Here is an 8,139-nt window from a genome sequence, read left to right as displayed (position 1 = left end):
CCATCCATCCATCCAGTGAGCAGTTATTAAGCACTCACTGTGTGCATTGCTCTGGAAAGACAGAAGGTAATGAGCCTCAGCACCTGACCTTTCAGATCTCAGCATCATGGTGGGAGAAGCTTGAAGACAGGCAGGGGCTACAGGAGTCAGGGGAGGAATGGTACCCATTTGAGACTGTCAGGATGATAAGCTTGCCAAAGTTTCCAGTATCACCCTGGTGGGGAGTTAGGATGCCTCCAAGTTGGACTAAGGACCCACAAGATGAGATGCCATTTGGGATGGAAAGTTAAGGAAGGGGTTCACCCTACACTTGAGTCCAAAGCTGTACTAAACCTTCTCCAGGACAGTGGAATCTAGACATGACGGCAGTGGGAGGGTCATCTTTGTTAGGGGAGAGCCCCTCCCTCTAAACGCTGCCCTAGGACCATTGCTCGTTACCCCATGCAGCCTCCACCACAACCCTATGAGGAGATACTCTTGTCCTCCTTTAGAAAAAAGAGGCTTAGGGTGAGGAGTCAGCCCAGGGTCACCTGGCTGGAAAGAGGGGAGCTGGGACCTCAATCTGGGCTTATTGGCGCCTGCCCTAAGTGATGGGGCACCTCTCTAGCAGGTGAGAGCAGAACCAGGGCACCAGTTGCTACAAAATCCAGGCTCTGCCATCAGGCTGGGGATGTAGTGTTTGACCTTAGCCAGGAAGGGCAATGGCTGAGAACGGCATGTCTGTAAGCTGCAAGGATTTGCCGGCCCATGGAGGTCTCTTGGTGCACCTAAATCCTTGTTGGTGCAGAAGACAGAATCCTGGAAGAGATTTGCAGGCCAGGGGATCTGATTTCTAATTACACTGACCCATCCTGCCCCCAAAGGGAACTTTTCATACATGGACTTTTTTTCTTCTTTCTTAGACACGATTATGTTTTGGGTCTGTGGTATAAACTTAAATACTGGGGAACTTAAGATGAATATTTCAGCCTTTTTTTCCCCCTTGCCTATCCCTTACTCTCGTCATCGTGCCCTGCTGGGCGAAAGGATTCTCTGAGTGACGTCTGCACACTGGCCTGCTTCTAAATATAGAATCACCACGAGTGCAACAGCTACAAATGCAGACCAGAGCAGGGGTGTGGTTCCGGGGATGGAAACACCTGGAAAGCAATGGTGTTTGTGCCCTAATTGTCCAGACTGAAGAATGGCTCTTGGAAAAATTCCAAACAAATCAAAGTACTGTATAGATTTCTCTTGATATGTGCAGTGGTGGCATTACTGGGAAAGTCAGTGTATTTTAAGCCGTGTTAAAAAAAAAAAACGCAACACAATGCTTACATGTAATACGGGGTTCAGTTCAGGCTCAGATAATAATGAATGGATTCTCACCTACACAGATGTCAAGAATGACGTTCGAAAATCACGGGGGATGTGGCGTGATTCTTTGTTGTGAAAGACTCTCCCGGAGTTCCTGATTTGTATCTGACAAATGCTGTCAGAGTCCCTCCCCCATCATGGTGACAACAGAAAAGGCCCCATCGACTTCCTAAATGTCCCTAAGGAGGCCTTGCCTCCCTTGATGAAACCCACTAGCGTGAATGAGACATTTTGGAAAGTATTCTCAGGTGGGCTACAGATGCCACAGCCTCTGTTTGGTAAAGGGATGCTTCTCTCTTTTCACCTGAGAACACAGGACTGTTTTAGAAATCTAGAAACTTCTGAGGCCCATCCAAAATTAGCCCCTTTGAAACACAACATGTTACAATGGTTTTCCTGGACAGGTGATGTTTTTCTTCGTGTACTGCTCGAAATGAGAAAATGACGGTCACATTCCCAAACAACAACCAACAAAAACACCTTGTAAAACAAACTGGTGCTTTAGAAGGCCAGCTGCTCTTAGCGCCCAAACTTATACAAGTGTTGCCAGTTTCTAAATATGGGGGTGGTGAAAAATCATATGTTTCACCAGCCCCAATCGCCATGGGGATAAAGGCAAAATTCTGTCTTCAGCATCCTTGGCGTGCCCTCTGATGTCAACAAGCTCCTCAGGCACAGCGTCTGGGTGAAGATGCAACAGCATGAAAAAGTGCTTGGGCTCTTTTGGGGGCAGCAGTTCTGGGGATTCTGAGGCACCTCCAAGCACAGGTGCGATCTGAGTATGAAGGGATCAGGGGACCCTGTCCTTGGCCAGGCTGGGACAACCACTCGTCCCTGGTGTCCCCAGCAGGGATTGGGGGCAAAGCTGGGAGACCGTCAGTGTGCTCCGTTCTAGACTCTGTTCCATCCCAGTTAAGAATCCAAACCTCTTTGGGAGCTGACCCTTCCTCATCAGGAAGTTTGTCTGCATAATACAAGGTTAGAGCTCCTGCTTCTGTACCTGGCCTGGTGATAGGGCCCAAGAGAACAGGAAAGAAGAGGAAGCTGGTTCCTTGCAGGAAGAACCCCTGAAAGTGACCCACCAGTTCTCCAACCCTCCGTGCACCACAAGCTGTGCTTCTGAGGTGCCCTAATGGTCAGAGCTACACATGGCTGGAGCTGGCGCACTGGGCCCTTCACGGATGCACGTAGCCCCAGATGCAAGGCCGCTCTCTTCCTGATTCGCAGAGCAGGTTGTAAAGTTTGGATCAAGAGGAACACCAGCTCTCTGTTGGAACCACACCCAATCAATTCTCTCTCAGAGGTGTGACAGCAAGTCTGTAGCCTGAGGGTTGGGTGGTGAAGTTTGGACCTTTGGTCCCTACAACCCTCAATTCTCTTCCTCTTTTAATCCTTATCCCACCACACAGTCCTAGGAGGGAGATGCTATGAAGCCCTTGTTACACACCAGGAAACAAGGCCCAGGAAGGTTAAGTGACTTGTTGGAAACCCGCCAAGCCCCAAGGAAGGGCACCAAGATGCAGCCTGCTTCCAAGCCTGCAACAGAGCTTCGCTTTCTGGAACCTGGCAGAATCAGCCTGTTCTGCTGATGACAAACCTGGAGACCCAGGTTCTGGCACCTGCTGGCCGGGGGAAACCCTTCATGCAGCCGCAGGCCTTCCCTGAATGGTTGCAGCTCTCCACTTCCAGGTGTGGCCGGCTGGCGCTTCCTGCCTGGTGGCCGGGTGGGGCACGTGACCAGTGCTGGCCAATGAGCTGCGAGCCAGTGGTGCTGTTCACTTAAGTGCTGTGTGAGCCCCTCCAACACAGAGGTGGGCAACATTTGGGGTGGAGGTCCCTCTATCTGTGGGGTCCCTGAGGGACCCCAGCGAGCACCTAGTGGTGGGGCTACAGTTGAAAAAAATCAAGACCTTCCCAGCCGTGGGTACCTGTGGGGTTATCTGGTGGAAAAAGCCACAGCCACAGAATTGGGCATCCAGGGAAAGTGTTACTCAGAGAGATGGGAGCAATTCTAGGGAAACGTTGCCTGAGTCGAGAGATTCCCCTCATGTGGCTGGATGCAGCATGGATCTAGGTCATTATCAAGGCTCTGCCGGTGCAGGGACCAATGTGGACTTGAGCGAGGGAGGGGTAACATGTTCAGTCTTCACCACGTCTTCAGTGCATTTTGCAGAATGAGTTAACGTATGGTCCTTGGGCGTGTGGTTTACACCAGGGCTCCTCAAACTCTGCTGTGCACATAAATTCTCCGGAATCTTGTCGAAAGGCTGATTCTGCTTCAGCAGATCTGGGGTGGGACCTGAGATTCCACATTTCCTCCGGTCTCTCAGATGGTCCCGATGCTGTCGGTCAGGACTGCACTTTGAGGAGTGAGGGTTTAGACACCAGAGCGCCTTCTAAGAGCAGTGAGTGTGGGTGAGATGATGGGCTCAGACCCACCTATGCAGGCCCCGGTGGTCCCTGGAGAACCACCTGGTGGCTCGGGGTCCCTGGGGTGTTCTCATGATGCTAATAGCTGGTGAGAGACTATACTGCTGGGCCTGCACAAACAGGTTTCAGAGTAGGCTGGGTTTTATTTCGGTCTCTGAAATTTTGCCAATTTGGCCACAGAATAGATTGTCAGCTCCAAAATAAGTTTCATTTTCTGGCATATCGAAATAATTAGAAGTAAGAGATCTTTTCCTGCTCTTTTTGAATCAAGAAGATAATGAGGCCCAGTGAACCAAAGCCAAGGCACTGAGGTAGGTGGAATCCTAAGATGGCTCCCAAGATCCCTGCCTCTGTGCACACACAAACCTTCTCCCAGCTATTCAATCAAACACTAACCTAGGTGCTGCTGTGAAGGGATTCTGAAGATGTAATTAAGGTCCCCAGTCAGTTGAATTTAGGGAAATAAGATTACCCTGGGTGAGCCTGGCCTAATCAGGCAAGGTCTTAGAAGAGAGATTTGAAGTGTGAGAGGGACTTGAGAAGGAGATTTCCTTTGCAGGTTTTGAAGATGGAGGAGGGTGTATGTCAGGGAAAGCACTTGGCCTCTTGGAGCTGAAAGTGACCCCTGGCTGACAGCCAGCAAAGAAACAGAGATGTCAGTCCTACAACTCAGTCATCCAACCACCTGAATGAGCTTGCAGGTTGAATCTTCCCTAGAACATCCAGAAAAGAATGCACCCATCTGACGCTTTGATTTCAGTCTTGCAAGATCCTAGGCAGAGAACCCTCCCACGCTAGCCATGGACGTCTCACCTAAGGAGCTGTAAGATGACAAATGAGTGTTATTTTAAGCTGTTAGGTTTGGGATAATTTGATATCCCAAACGATCTGAAATAGGAAACCAATACGGCCACAAGAGGAGATCTTTATGACCTTAAGAACTTTATGGTGGCCCCGTGCACATGGAAAAGCCGTGTTCATTTATTTATATGGACCTTATGGGTCAGAATTGTCACAGATCAAGTGACTGGAATCTGAAAGGCATCGTTTTTCTACCTTAAAGCTAATTTTGTATGTAAAATTTGGTTTATTCTTTTTTTCTTGTAGGAAAAAACGTTAAGACCATATATAAAGGGAAGAACTGTTATTTCCTTAAAGTGATTTGCCTGGTAAAGACAATTGCAGTAGTTTAAGTACAGTATTTATGTTTTTCTGTTCAGTCCAGTAGGGAAAATATGGTTTGAAAAGGTTTGGTAACCACTTACGCTCACAAAGGGAGATGGGGGCGGGGAGTGGAGGCGGGGGACCGAAGCTAGGTCAGAATGTTGTCATACATTCTGTTGACTTTTTCTGGTTAAATGTTATTCAGGTTTGTAAAGGAGATCTCAGTTGCTTTCTTAGTCAGTCAGGGCTGCCATAACAAAATACCATAGACGGGTGGCTTAGACAACACACATTTATTTCTCATGCTTCTGGAGACTGAGAAGTCAAGATCAAGGTACCAGCAGATTCCGTGCCTGGTGGGGACTCTCTTCCTTGTTTGCAGATGGCTGCCTTCCTGTTATGGCTTCCTGTGGCCTTTCCTTGGTAGGTGCTAGTGGGGAGGGGAGGGTTGATGGGGAAGGGAGGGGGAGAGAGAGAGAAAGGAGAAGAAGAAGAAGGAGGTGAAGAAGAAGGAGAAGAAAGAGAAGAAGAGGGAGAGGAAGGAGAAGGAGAGGAAGAAGAATGGGAAGAAGGAGAAGGGGAAAGGGAAGAAGAAGATGAAGAAAGAGGAGGAGAAAAAGGAGGAGGAGGGGGAGGGGAAGAGTGAGAGGAAAATGGAGGAAGAGGAGAAGAGGGGTCAGCAGAGGGGGAGGGGTGAGGGAGACAAAGAGACAGAGCTCTCCTGTCTCTTTCTCTTCTTATAAGGTGTCATCACGAGAGCACCGCCTGATGACCTGATCTAAACTTAATCACCTCCCAAAGACCCCCACCTCCAAAAGCCATCACATCGGGGGTTGGAACTTCGACATCTTAAATTTGGGGGGCGGGTCACAGAAATTCAGTCTATAACAGTTGTTTGGATAAGAGGTATACAATAGTCAGTTTGATTACCCAGATGTGTTGGGGTAGCATTTTCCATGGGAGCTACCAAGAAAGACTCCTTGGAGGCACATCTTATTCCTCTGGGCCCCTAACTGCAGTCAACAGGGAACTCTGACTTGGTTGGTATCAGACTTTAAAGATTCTGAAGAGATTTCAAAGATGGGACTTTTCATGGATGATCTTACAAACTCTGCAGACTCAACACAGTTTCCAAATAGCACGACATCATTTATTATTATTACTATTTCATAATTGCCACGATGATTTGTGTTTTCATGGGGGTACAGATGGCTGATTTGGGGGAGAGTCCATGTTTTTTATTCTTTAATTCTAAGTTCAAGTTTTTCAACAGAAGCGCCTTGCTCTGGGGGAGCACTGCATCCCCCTCTGCTATCCTTCCTCCATCTCAGCTCTCTTGACGATCAGAGGAGGTAATGGCTGGACCTATGTTTGGGGTGTTGTGAGGGGTCATTTAGGTAAAACCCATGTTGAGTGCTTGACTCCGGTGTCATTGAGGGATCTATCTAGACCCATCTCATCAGCAGAAGGTTGGGGGAAGTTGGGGAAGGGGTGATGTGGCCCGATTTGAGGTGTAGCAAGCTCTGTCTGTGGTGGAGTGCAGGAGCATTACCCATAGAAAGGACCACAGAGGCTGGAGAGCACCAGGTTGGCTTCAGGGAAGGGGACCTGGGAGGCAGAGGTGAGGGACCAGGTGGTAGATTCGACGTGGGTGGTGCAGAGGACAGAGGAGGCAGGCGAGACCGCAAGGCTCGCAGCCAGGACACGTGGGCAGATGGAGGGAGGAGCAGGGGGAGGGCACAGCAGAGAGGGGAGGCGTGGCTTAGGCTCCAGACTTGATGTACTAGATGCTCCTAAGTACCGTTAACTGGAGAGATTTAGATTCTGTTGAGAAAATTGTCCAGAGCTAAGGAGGGAGGCAGGGATGGGCTATGGAGAGCCACTGATAACTACACTTTTTAACATCCATGTTTTTATTAACCTTCCCCCACCCCGACCATCCCCTTCTGTGTTAATCTCCTGTGGCTGCAGTAACAGATGACCACAAACTGGCTGGCTTGTGACAGCAGACATGTATTCTCTCACAGTTCTGGAGGCCAGATGTCTGAAATCAAGGTGTCAGCAGGGCCCTGCTCTCTCTGAAGGATCCAGGGGAGGACCCTTCCTTGTCCCTCTAGCTGTTGGTGATGGCCGGCTATCCTTGGTGTCCTTTGGTTTGTAGATGCATCTCCAGCCTCTGCCTCTGTCTTCACGTGCTGTTTTTCACTGTGTGTCTCTCCTCTTCTTATAAGGACATTGGTCATATTGGATCTAGCGCTCAACCTAATTCAGTATGACCTTATCTTACCTAACTATACCCACAAAGATCCAAATTCCAAATCAGGACACATTCTGAGGTTCCAAGTGGACATGAATTTTGGGGGAGACAACTTCCTTACAGCTTGCATTTCAATATCCACGTGAGTAAAATGTGGATACTAATTTCAGGAACACTATTGCAAATTACACGGTAGTATGAAAATTTTCATATGTAGCACCAGACTAGTGCAAAGCTGGGATTGCCCGTTTATGTGATGTATGAGTAATGAAGCTGGCTCTGGCACTCATGTTTTTCTCCACCCAAGACCAGATCCAGAACCCAGTGTCTTTCCAGCTCCCCGCAAAGAAGCCAGTCATATGAAAATATCATGCATCACAAAACTCTACTGAAAGTTTCCAGGGAAGGTGCAACTCACAGTCACCAACTGGCACATCGGGGCTGGTCCCTGCAGGGTTATTTTTCTGACTCCTTCCTGCCCAGCCTGGCTCAGTGGCTCCTCCCCTCCTCCAGGAGATCCTTGCTCCCCTTCCACTGTGTGGAGTTGTGGCAGGAAACAGCTGCCCAGCCAGGGGCCAAGTCCCCAGCACCCCTGGCATCTAGATGGGACCCCTTGACCAGTCCTTGCCAGTGAAACCAGAGTGGACATGATGTGCATCGCTTCTTGATCCAAGGGGTTGTCCACTGGGTGGAAGCCACCACGAATTGAAGGATCCTGGATCCCTGAATTGCCGTATGGAAGGCTGCCTGCTGACCATTCATGGCCTGTGAGCAAGAAAGAAGCTTCCAGGGGAAGTCTCTGAGCTCAGAGGCTTATCAGCCACAGCACTAAGCCTCACGCCATCCCCAATGCAGCTGCCAAGTCTTCATCCCTCATTGCCCGGAGGCACTTGGTTCTGCCCCAGCTCCAATCCCAACACATATCCCAGCCC

The sequence above is a fragment of the Balaenoptera borealis genome (assembly GCF_965194805.1).
Source record: "Balaenoptera borealis genome assembly, chromosome: 15".
NCBI lineage: Eukaryota > Metazoa > Chordata > Mammalia > Artiodactyla > Balaenopteridae > Balaenoptera > Balaenoptera borealis.
Note: the sequence above shows the minus strand (reverse complement) of the source record.